At 37.3% G+C, this 13,158-nt stretch overlaps 1 protein-coding gene across 1 annotated transcript in view; it reads left to right on the forward strand.

Moving 5' to 3' along the window:
• Positions 1-12,395: 12,395 nt before the first annotated feature.
• The window catches only part of rassf9.S (Ras association (RalGDS/AF-6) domain family (N-terminal) member 9 S homeolog), a 69,479-nt gene continuing 68,716 nt past the window's right edge, over positions 12,396-13,158 (forward strand). Inside the window, exon 1 of the mRNA XM_041588641.1 lies at positions 12,396-12,560. The gene's annotated coding sequence lies outside the window, so the exon portion shown is untranslated. The remainder of the gene's footprint in view (positions 12,561-13,158) is intronic.

Here is a 13,158-nt window from a genome sequence, read left to right on the forward strand (position 1 = left end):
TTAAAAAAAACTCTAAATGTTTGCTTGATTATCAAAAAATCTGAATAAAAAACTTGACTGAATCTAATTGTGGAAAAAAATCTTGAATAACTCGAATTTGAGATTTTTTATTTAAATTGCAAAAATGCTCAAAGGTGGACATCAAATTTATTTTTGGGTTTAGATGCTCTTAAATTTCATTTTGTTTAAGTGCCAATAAAAACATGTTTTATGGTACTGATGCATATAAGGTTTATGACGTAATTTACAGGTCACAAGACATCTTCATATTTTTTTTAGTTTTGTTTTTTTATATATTACGTATTCTTCAGGCTCACTCTACCTCTTATTACCTTTTAACACTTCCCCCATATTATTTCTATATTCACTAAAAGTTAAAATAAAAACACTGTGAACAAAACACTGTGGATAAGGAGTTCTCTTTTTAACCTAATCTACCTTCTAAAGTAATTTCATGTACAAGTATTGGATGAAGACTTTGCAACATTAATGGATAATAGTGTGCATAGAGTTGAATTTTCGCAATTATGTTTTTAAATATGATTTATATTGTCATAAAACATGTTCCGAATATTGAAAACTGAAATCAGTGCTATGTGGTTATTCACTTAATCCATTACCTTGAGGAAATGTTTAGCTTTTCACATCACATGCCAGGCAATATGAATGCTTTCCCAAGGATGCTTGCTGTATCATATGAAGCACAAATGCACATCAAAGCATACAGTGTGACTGATGATGTTTTTGTTGTCTCCATATTTAAAACAACCTTCAGCAAAGTGTTATATATAAAATGCATTCAGCAAAGATGTCATTGAAGATGCAAAATTTAATGTGCTTGGTAAATGCAAATATATATTAGTTTCCTTGTGTGTACAAGCTGATAAGGGAATGTAGAAGTATGTAGGGAAAAAGTAAAACATAAAACCAGCATATTACATTTCATACTATCCAGTAAAAGTCTTATTTGAAGCAGAGTTCCCCTTGCTTCAAGGCATTTAGTAGCATGTCTAACATCTGTTGTTTACACCAGGTTCTTATATTCAGTGTAGCCTTTCAACAGATCTATAGATAACATATAAGTGCAGGCATTTTAAAATAAACTTATAATGCTTTATGGAAATGGTGACAATTTTTTTAAAAAGTGCAAAAGATATAAATTCATTAATAGTGATGGGCAACTTTGTCTCGTTTCACTTTGCCATGAATTTCCCATGAAATTCACGAAACTGACGAAAAATTCGCGAAATATCAGCTTTGACGCCTGCAAAAAACCATTGGCGCAGACGTTGAAACCGGCACCGGCGACGAAACCAAAAATTTTCAGCGCGAATTCGCACCTGCCGAATAAATTCTAATATTTTCATGGCAAATTCGCAAATTTATTCGCTGGCGGCGAAACGGGCAAATTCAGCGCGAATTCGCACCTGCCGAATAAATTCACCCATCACTATTCATTAAGTATATTGTCATTTCCTGATATTACTGATGAAGACATAATAGAAGATTTTTAAATTTTCACATCTTTACTGCAATTCATTTTTTTTTGCTGCAAAAAAATAAAAAAAATCTAAAATATCTTAAAAAATTGAATATTCCAATTTTGATAAATATGCCACATAGACAAACATTTCAATCATAATTATTGTTCTTGCTAATGGGACTTTTAGGGAAAACTGGAACTTTTACTAAGGCATAAAACCGTTAATACTGTACAACATGTGCAAAATTATTTCAGATGAATAATTTTCTCAGTGTTTAAAGGTTGTTAGTGTAAAGTTTTTTTTGTTTTTTTTTTTAAATGTGTCTTCTCCTCCAGTATTGATTTGTTTGTTTTAACTTTGATATGTCTGACTCTGTATGTGTGTATTTTAAGCAATGTTACATTTGTAACCAATTAGAATAAGGAATAAGGGATCTTTCCATAATTTGGATAACCATACCTTAGGTATGCTTAAAGCATTTAAATAATAAATAAACCCAATAGGATTATTCTTCCACTAATATATATTCATGCAGATCAAGTAACGGTTTACTAATGTTCATATTTCATACGTTTTTATGAATCAAATTTGTGTGTGCTAAAAACTGTGGATCATACTAATTATGCTTAACCACAAAAAATGTAATTCATTAAACAAGGAAAACACGAAAAAAACCTACTAATACTAAACTTTACCATCTGAAAGCTGTCAAAGTCATGTAGAAGTCAATAGGATTTGTCCAGTTGTAAAATCTTTCTTCAACTCAAGTATTTAAAGGTTTTCAGGTTTTTTTTATTTGTATTTACACAAACAAAATGAGGATTTAAAGGTTTTCATATTAGCTAGTTTTATTTGTTCGTACTTTTATATTATTCCATTCTAAAAAAATTACTTGGCATTTCTAGTTTTAGAGAAATTCCGTTTACCGTACTCGAGTATAAACCGAGTTTTTCAGCATCCAAAATGTGCTTAAAAAGTCTACCTCGGCTTATACTCTGGTCAGCGGGCAGTAGCTGAGATTGCAGTCACTTTTAATCATTCCTATACCAACAGTTCACTTGTGGAGAGACTGCAATATCCCACAATGCCCTCTGTTGGTTATATGAAAGAATAACAGTGCGCCCTCTGTTGGTTATATGAAAGAAAAACAGTGACTGCAATATCACACAGTGCCCTCTGTTGGTTATATGAAAGAATAACAGTGCGCCCTCTGTTGGTTATATGAAAGAATAACAGTGACTGCAATATCACACAGCGCCATCTGTTGGTTATATGAAAGATTAACAGTGACTGCAATATCACACAGTGCCCTCTGTTGGTTATATGAAAGAATAACAGTGCGCCCTCTTCTGGTTATATGAAAGAATAACAGTGACTGCAATATCACACAGTGCCATCTGTTGGTTATATGAAAGAATAACAGTGACTGCAATATCACACAGTGCCCTCTGTTGGTTATATGAAAGATTAACAGTGACTGCAATATCACACAGCGCCCTCTGTTGGTTATATGAAAGAACAACAGTGACTGCAATATCACACAGCGCCCTCTGTTGGTTATATGAAAGAATAACAGTGACTGCAATATCACATAGCACCCTCTGTTGGTTATATGAAAGAATAACAGTGACTGCAATATCACACAGCACCCTCTGCACATGGTAGTGGGACAGTGGGACAATGCACACAGTAATCTGTTTGGCAATTCTCTGTCATCATCAACTTTGCAAAGAAGTCCGGTTGATCGCTGGGGGGGTTGATTTGGCAGAATGTGCGCTGCTGGGAGACAGGGCTGTAGTTGTGTCTAGGCTTATACTAGAGTCAATAAGTTTTCCCAGTTTTCGGGTCGGCTTATACTCGAGTATATACGGTTTTTCCAATGGTTTATAAAAATGCTAAAATTTGACTGTTAATAAGGTAAACTTAAAAACTTACCAAACTCAAATTTATTCTTATTTATGAAAAAAAACCAAATGTTAACACTCAAGAAAATAAAAATGAGACAAAAATACTTGAATGCTAATTTGCATTCTACTTTTAATTTTCAATGGGTTGAATAAAAATGTATAAACAAAATTTGCCTTGAATAACTTCCATTGACTTCTACATGAATTTGCCAGATTTTATATGCTGAATTGCATTCATGTTTTTCAAGTTTTTTGCACTTAATAAACCTCTGTAAAAATCGAGTTTTAAAAATTAATTAGAATTATTGAGATTAAGCACAAAAAACTTGTGGAAATTTTTGAATCTAAATGTCAATAAATCAGTCCCATATAATTTTACATGAAGCACAACAGTTTTTAAAAAATTTGCATGGGTTACCACATCCTATTATAAAACCTACGGCACAACCATTTCTGAAGTTTGTTATTTATATGCATACTGTATAAATGTTTTGCAGAATAAGTTCAATGTTTTTTTCCACTTCAGCAAATGTATGTTATTATGAAAATAGCTTGGGTATATTTTTTAAAACAACAACAAAAAAATACCAATATTTAATAAATGTGCTTGAATTGTAATTGTTTGAAGTTTTGTTGACTTGTGAAATATGTGACAATGTTTTTTAAATTATTTAGCATATTTTGAAATCTGAAATTTATGTAAGGAATTCAAAATTAAAAACAATAATTTTCATGTTTGATCTGTGAGTTTTGTCACTTCAGCACAAGTAATTTTTTTGTGATTTGTTTTATTACATCTTTAGTAGATGTGCAATACCTTGTATAACTGTTTTATCTGCTCACATCCAAGAGGGTTATTTACTAAACTCGGAAAGCAAAAATCACAAAAAAATTGTGAATTTTTTTTTTATAAAATCTGACTTTTAAAAAAAATCACAAATTTTTCAGAATTTATTAAACCCCGAGGATGGAAAAGACCCAATCTGAAAATCCGGCATCTCAGACCTGTCGAGGTTGCATATAAGTCAATGGGAGAAGTCCCAATGATTTTTTGATTTGTGCTGGGTTTTTGGCAATACCCCAAAGTTTTCGGGTGAAAAATCCGAAAAAAAGTGAACATTTTCGGGAACGTTTTTTTTTTCCAGAAAATATGTTGGTGCAGTACCACTTTTTCTGTGTTTCTTCGCTTCATACATACAGTATGTGGCATTTTCTAGCCATGTACACATAAACAGCACTATATTTTCCCTTCTAAAGTCTGATTATAGAGTAAGCAAAAATATAGACCTTTTAAAATTAGTTTCAGCTAGTACAACACATTTTTGAATCCATAATGTGTATTAAAAAGGGCATAGTATATCATACACTGCTGTAGAACTGTAAATAAATGAAATTAGAAGGGGGAAGCAAGGATGTCAAAACTAAAGTGAATTCCAAGTTCTTGGTTGGTTCAGCACCAGAAATAAAGACTTAATTTTCTCAACTTTTATGTGTCTTTCTAAAGCAGCTCTGGGAGGGGGGGTCAAGGAATCTCATTTGACACATATCTTATCTTTGGCTCTGCTGAGCAGAATCTCTTCATTAAAGGCAACTGTTAGAATTGATACAATAGTTGGTAATATTCCACAGATGCTACTGAGAAATGTAGTAACTAATGTAGCAAATTTGCACATGGCAAACTATATGGTAATAAAAAAAAGTATTGAACTAAAAAAAGTGTTTGGAAGGTGAACATCCCCTTTAAAACCTAGATATCTTAATGTATTGTTTCATTTGGTTAAAAAATTTACAAAATGGTAGAAAAATTCCAGCAAATGTATTGGAATCAATGGGCATCTGTTTCTCTTCATATTTTCCCATGTCAAATACATTGCAGTCAATCCCCAGTTTTTTTCTCCAGGTTTTTTTGTAATGTCAAATGCATTGGTGTCAATGAATGTTTTTTTTTCCCTTATCGAACTCCATGTCAGTACTCATGATCAGAAGGACCCCCTCCAAAGCTATAAAAGACCAGCTACACCCACCTACCATCATCTTTTTGCTCTTTCTGCTTTTGCTCTTGCAAGCAATATTTTCTTTTTGTCCTTGGGAAAGCATTAGGCCTGTGCACAAGGCATCCTAGGTAGAGGGGTTTTGACCCACATTACCTCATATCTTGGATTCTCCTGGGTTTCAGCTCCTGGATCAGGTAGGATACTGGTGTGCAGTATTTGTTGGCTTGTCCCCCTATCCATATGCCCTCCCAGCCTGCCCAAAAGGCATCCGGTGGCAGTGCTGTACAGCATGTGGCCCTGGGTCTCCTGGGTTTCAGCTCCTGGATCAGGTAGGACACTGGTGTGCAGTATTTGGTATCCTATGTCTGTTTTAGTTGCCTTCCTGTATTGCTGTCAGAGCATTTAGTATCTTGTGCCCCCATCCATGTGCCCTCCCAGCAAAAGGCATCTGGTGGCAGTTGTGTACAGTATTTGGCCCCTACACCCTAACGTTTGAAGCTGTGCTCCGTTTTTATGCGTTCAGCCGCAGGGGAGTGCAGGAGTAGACGCATTCAGGTTTTTTCAATGGGGCTGTACTCACACAGGCGCATGTAGGCGCCAAACGCAGGTTGAGACGCAACATGCTGCATTTTTCATGCGTTCGGCACCTACATGCATCTACTCCTGCGCTCCCCTGCGGCTGAACGCATAAAAAAGGAGCGCAGCTTCAAACGCTCGTTTGTAAGAGCCCTTACATGTTGCTGTGATTTGTGGCTTGGTTGTATCCATGCCTAATACACATATATTTGAATGTTTTATTACTCAATTGCTAGTTATAAGGTGTTGCTTAATCAATTAAGCAAAGGATTGTATTTATTTCACATGGCAATGTTTCTCCCCTGTGGCAGTTATGTTTCATACAGGCTCAAACTTTTTTCTCTGATATACACAGCAGGGGTGTTTCTGAAGCCTGTCTGTTACAGGTATGGGATCAGTATCCGGAAACCCGTGATCCAGAAAGTTCAGAATTACGGAAAGGCCATCTCCCATAGACTCCATTATAATCAAATAATCCAAATTTTTAAGAATTATTTTCTTTTTTCTCTGTAATGATAAAACAGTAACTTGTATTTGATCCAAACTAAGATGTAATGAATCCTTATTGGAAGCAAAACCAGCCTATTGGGTTTATTTAATGTTTACATGATTTTCTAGTAGTCTTAATTAGTGAAGTTCCAAATTACAGAAAGACCCATTATCTGGAAAACCCCAGGTCCCGAGCATTATCGATAATGGGTCCCATACCTGTATAAGGATTGCTTGGTTAGCAATAAGACTGCGGGTATTTCTTTTATAGACCATAGTGTTTGGGCCCCTTGGCAGTAAGATTACCCTGACTCACCAGCCTTCTGTTGCAGTTCACTCTTTGCATGAATGGATGGCTAAGCAATTGGCTTTGTATTCTCATTCCATTCAAATAATGCAGTGTATTTCACTATCCATAGCTAGGGCTCTGGAATTGGGGAGGGTACTCCTCCAGAAAACAGACTCTGGGCCCTGACAGAGGCATACATAATAATCTGCTTTGAGAGAGAGCATACTGTTTAGCAATAGCACCATGGTTCCACTCTCTGTATGTGGGGTATAAAGGATCCTTTTCTTTGTTGATCTAACATGATTATGATTTCTATAGTCATCTGAAGAATATATAAGGTATGCCTACGTTTATCATAAGGAAGTCTATACCTTCAGAATTTATGCCATTGGTTAACGGTAACATGAGCATGTGTCCTATCAAAGAACCTTACTAATCATGGGGCTCCATACAACAACATTTTCTGTGCCCCCTGGTGCCTGCCCACCCCACGCCACAGTAAAAAGGCCACACAGACATCAGCACTTAAAACAGTATATACACCCCCCCCACCACAAGTTGTAAAAAAAATATTGGTGGCCATGGCCTCCCTACATGTTTAAAAATAAATAATTTTGTGGCCAGACCGTCCAATTAAAAAAAAAACCACTGGTGGCCAGCCCTCGCCACAAGTTAAAAAAGACATTGATGGTCTAAAAAGCCAGTGGTGGTCAGGGCCCTCCACAAGTTAGAAAAAACATTGTTGGCCTGCCCCCCCTCCCCAATTTATAAAAAGCCATTTGTGGTCTGGGCCCCCCTTTCAAGTTAAAACAATATTGGTGGCCTGTGTCCCCCACAAGTGGCCAGGGGTTTAAGGAAAAAAAAAGACCATTGGTGTCCAGTGGAACCTACATGTAAAGGTCTTATTCATTCTCCTCCTCTTTCAGCTTCTTTCAGCTTCATCGTCGATTCAAGGGGGGGGCATGATTAGTACGGGAAGTGCAGCATGGCCAAGACCAGCCTTAAAGCTTAAAAACCACCAACTATATGTTAGACAATAAGAGATGGCTTTTGTTTTCGGCACTACGGATGTGGATGGATAGTTTTAAATATCATCTGAATTGTATTTAACCTGACCCATGTAAGCACTTCTGACAGTTAGGTTTGCCAGATTATATGGTTAGTACAAGACGAATTCTCCTGTTCGGGGTAGGAGTCTTTTGGTTATACTGCTAGCAAAAGTGGAGCATCATGGATGCTCTGTCTAGAAGGTAGACCAGTTTTGAGTCTGTTTTGTCCAATTTTCTCTTAATTGGGATTCAGGATTCAAGGCTGATTGCATAGCAGATGGGTAGCTGGTTTAGACTTCAAAGGTATCTGGCAAGTGTTGACTCTTTACTCCTCTTATGAGTCAGAGTCCTCCACAACTTCCGCATTAGTGGACTTTGCTTCCTTACAGTTACATCCCTGTGTGTTCTACCTGTTATATTGCCTCAGGCAAAGCTTTGTCACTTGGAGTATCATAGTCTTCCCTTTACTTGAGGTGTTTGCAGTTATTGTAGGCGATCATTTTAGGTCATCTGTGCTGCAATTTGGTCAAGGATATTTGGATGTTTTTAATCTGTTCATTTAAGGCTGACAGATTGTTTCCTACATTCTATGTTGTCCCTTTTATACCCTGGTTGAGCATGGTGTATCTGTGGTACATAGTCACAGGGCTCACTGTCTAGGTAACTTTCTAGATATTGTACTGTTGTTCTTATCTTTGTTTTCTGGATTTCACATTATGTTATTCTGTAGATGTAGGGTCTTGTGAAGCTCAGCTATTCCTATTACTATCTGGTTTCAAGTATAATCTAGTTCATCTGACCCAATATGGTTCTAGTCTGATGAATTAGAAGCCCTTCTGACACTTACTGGAATATCCAAATGGCCAGTTCAATCCTAGGGTCATCTTGGATGATGGGGCAGCTTGGATGATGGGGTTCTTATTGTGTAGGATGGTTGATTCTCTCTACATATAAATATGTTCTTACATAAGGCATGTGCAAATCATTGTGCATCCCTATATTGGCTATCCCTATAACTCTATATCCACTAGTGTAATTTTTTCGTAAGGATTCAGTATTTAATTGATTTTTTTTTAAACCTTAAAGGGATACTGTCGTGGGAAAACATGTTTTTTTTAAAAAAAATAGTGCTGCTCCAGCAGAATTTTGTTTAAAAAGCAGACAGATTTTTTTTTTATATTTCGAAATGTGAAATGTGACATGGGGCTAGACATGATATCCATTTCCCAGGTACCCCCGGGTCATGTGACTTGTGCTCTGGTAAACATTTGTCACTCTGTACTACAAGTTAGAGGGATTTCACCCACCCCCAGCAGCTCATCAACAGAATGAGAATATAACCATATAGCAGCTCCCTAACACCTCTGCTGAAGGATTCAGCTGCCTGAGCTGCCTTCATGGGCTCATAGCACTGCTTCTACTGTCCTGAATTTTAGCAAGTGGATAATCAAGCAAAGCACAGATCAAGCACCGACAGGCAAGTAGAGGGAAGCCGGATGGGCCCCCAGTGACTGCCTGGAGGGCCCCTTCATGTGGCAGTTCTGGTGGGGCTCCATTGCTCCAATCCGACCCTGATGCTGACAGAGCAGTTGAAGGTTATGTGGACAGTCATCTACAAACTCCCAGACAGCAGGTAGCCATTTACTTTTTTACTTGAGGCACACTTCATACAAAGATGGACAATTATCATAAATTACTAGTAATTAGTGACAGTATCCACAGGTATTAATCTAATCTGATCACTAACTCCCAGGCCTCACGAGAGAGTCTAAGGGGCCAGTTAATCAACATTCCAATGTCTATTTTTTTCTCGAACCTCTAAAAATTTGTGCTGTTTTCTATTTTTCTAAAACTCAAATTAAGATTTATTCAGTTTGTGTTTACTGTACCTCAGGCCTCAAATACTGTTTCCAAAAAGACTTAATTTTTTCACATAGGTACCAAATATGGCTGAAAGCCCCTTTGGTATTATTATACCTCCAACATAGCTCAAGTAACATTTTTATATATTGTATGTAACAATTGGGGGGTCCTGTACCATCTGCTTAGCAATTTAAAATGTGCTTTATGGAATCTGGTTGTTCTTGCTCCTCTATGGGCCGTTATCATAATTTTACTCCAGGTATTGTATTGTAAAGCTATGCTGAGCTCTTTTTCCCATTGAGTCAAATTACATTTGTTCTCCATGCTTCAATGTAGTCAATTCAGTCTTAGAAATCAACATAAATTGAAGCATGGATCTTCAAACAAAAAAGTATCTATATGAATGCAACACATGTTGCAGAGTAATCTGTTACACAAAGTACACATGGCGTAGCACTATTTTCAAGGGAGAATATGTATGTCTCATTTCTGATTGTGCTGCCATGGGTCACTACCTTGGTGCAAATGTGCCCAGTGTTAATAAATGGACCCTATGAATGCGGTATACCTACAATTAATTTCTGTAGGCTAAATACCCAGTTTTGGGTTCCATTCAGAAATTGAGCCTCTTTATGGATTTTTCTTTCTGCATATAAAATGCTGAAAGGTGCAATACAACATAGCAACCACAAGATGTCACCATATATTCATGCAACTTTTCAGAAAGGAAAACTTGATTCTTAAAATCTGCTTGTTCTGATCATAAGTTCTGATGATAAGTTATGATGATTGATACATAAATTAAATTTTTCATTTAACATTGTTATAAAAAAATAACTGCAAAAATATTGCACAAAATTACTTATGTAAATCATTATCCAGGTATATTTTAAAGGAAATATATTACCTCTCTTTCTGACATGAGCTCTTTCCAGGGTCAGACTGGGCCAGGAATAAACCCAGTGGGTCCTGGCTCTCTGTGGGCCCTGTTGGCCCAGACTCACTCCCTCCTAGTTAATTTGTATGTTCCAAGATGTTGCATATGCATGATAAAAAATATAGTATAGTTCTACTGGTTAACATTTTATAAACTATTGTAGGCTAGGGAACCACAAAAGGTATTGTCTTCACGTGAAGTCAGCTTATTTGTTAATAACGACACTTGTATTTGCACAGTAACTATGACCTTGGGGTTCTATTTAAATTCTAGAACCCCAATTCTAAATCAGACCACCTATGGATGATTTCTTGGACAACCATAATATCCAGGGCTATTGTGGCACTAAAATCTAAATCAGTTAACTGTGATTTGCTCATCACCTATTTCTAATTCAAGGTGCTAAGTCAATACCAATTTCATTGCCATAAACTGATGCAGTTAATGTAGCTAAAGCAATTTAATCAGTCATGATTAGCCCTTACACTCCCACCTGACTTGTGTGCAAGATGCTCCACAAAGAATTAAACCTTCCTTCATATGCTATGGAATGCTATGGAATTATACGTTAATTTAACCTTATTTGAGCAAAAATTTTTATAATCTAGGCATTACCATTAAGACAAAAATAAAACATAAAATACCTTAAATGTGCTTGCCAACTAAAATGTTTGGTATGGAATTTATTTAATGCCAACTTCATTTTTTGCACGCAACACTGCTAGCTAAAAAACTATTAACACAAAGTTGGAAAATATTAGAACTCCCTACTTTACAGGTAAGGCAGAACACAGTGTCAGAAACATGGAACAACTTACTGTATATACATCAAGCAAGGCAGCATAAAATTTAAAGGAGAACTAAACCCTAGCTCCCTCCGCCCTCTCTCCAAGCTTCCTTCCTGCAGCATCTATTCCTTTTGAAAGTCTCCCTGTATCTTGACCTGCTATAAATCTGCAGAGTTGCAAAGCCAGCAGAGTTCAAAGGTGCCATCTTCTGTTTGTCTTTTGATACTCTTTTGCCAGTTGCTGATGCAGATCTTGCGGGAGCATGCACAGTAGAAGCTTATTCAGGACATAGATAGTTGGAGCAGTAAGAAGGATCTTAGAGGACCATGCACAGTTGAATCTATGTCTTGAATAAGCTTCTACTGTCCATGCCAACTGACAAAAGAGGACCAGAGAAAGACAGAAGATAATGCTTTGTATCTCTGCTGCAAAACTCTGCCGATTTATAGGTGGTCAGGAGACAAGCAGTCTTCTAAAAAGAACAGATACTGGGGGCAGGGAGTTTGGATGGGGGAAGGAGTGGGCAGTGGAGGGGAGCTACAGTTTAGTTCTCCTTTAAGGGCAGCGGATAATCCTACACCCCATTACCTACACCAGGAATTATTAACAAGCAATGTTTTTTTCTTGTAGCGATGGGCAACTCTGACCCATCTGCTTCGCCAAAAATTCGCAAAATGGTGAAAAACTTGCCAAATGCAGTGAAGTCTATAGGCGACAAATTTTTTTTGAAGCGGAACCATTTTTTTCACCCATGCTAGTCTATGGGTGTCTTTTTCACGGCACAAATGTCAGGACCAGCCTGGACTCAAACTCTTGTGTGTGCGGTTCTGGACACTTGCACTTACCTTGTGAGCCACTGGATACTGTTGGGGCTGGTCCTGACCTCTTCATTGATATTCCTGACTCTGCCTGTTCCCAGTATGTCTGCTCCTTGGTCTCCTCCCATTTCGTTACCCTCATGTGTTTCCCATTTTCATTTATGTCCCCTTTATAAGCCCAGCCCTGACCCTTGCCCGGCGCTTGATTATTGCATATTTCCCTGCAAGACTTGCCGACCTTGCTGTTCCTGTATTCATCTGATCCTAGTTCCTAATTCTGAGCTCCTGTGACCCATCCTGTCCCAAGTTCCTTGTTCCTGACTCTAGCGTTCCAGTATCCTGATCCCTACCTTCGTGGATTTCCCGGTATTGACCTTTGCCTGTTTATTAACTATTCTATTGCCTCTTAATTTTGTACTGCTGCGGATTCCCCGGTTATGACCTTGGCTTGTTTCTAACTACGATTCCTGTTGCTGTTTTTCCCCTTCACTGCCTGTATTCTTGTGCACTGTTCTGTGAGTTTAATCTTTATTAAACTGTGTTTATCATGGCTTCAAGACTCTGTCCTGCAATCTACGAGTATACTCCAGGCTTCCCACCTTGCTTATTATCTCCTGATTACTTCTCTGCAGTGTCAGAGCATTGCAACAATCTGGCAAAAAATGTCACTAATTACTTATAAGTATCACTTATTTAACCCTGGCAAACATTAGAACTGCAAACTGTAACTTGTGTTGCAACCATCCCAAAATACCAAAAAAAAAGCACAGTTAAAAGATTTAATCCTTATCTTTATCATGTGAACCAGGTAAGTGTCTCCACGTCACTGTGCTACCTGAGTATGTCTAGGCCACAGTGATGATCCATGTTTAATAACTTATTTAATAGGATTCAAGTGAACACCATTTATGAAACAGGAAGAAATTTTATCCTCCAGCAGTGATCAACAAACTAACCCCCCCAC

This window comes from Xenopus laevis, chromosome 3S, assembly GCF_017654675.1.
Source record: "Xenopus laevis strain J_2021 chromosome 3S, Xenopus_laevis_v10.1, whole genome shotgun sequence".
In the NCBI taxonomy this organism is placed as follows: Eukaryota; Metazoa; Chordata; class Amphibia; order Anura; family Pipidae; genus Xenopus; species Xenopus laevis.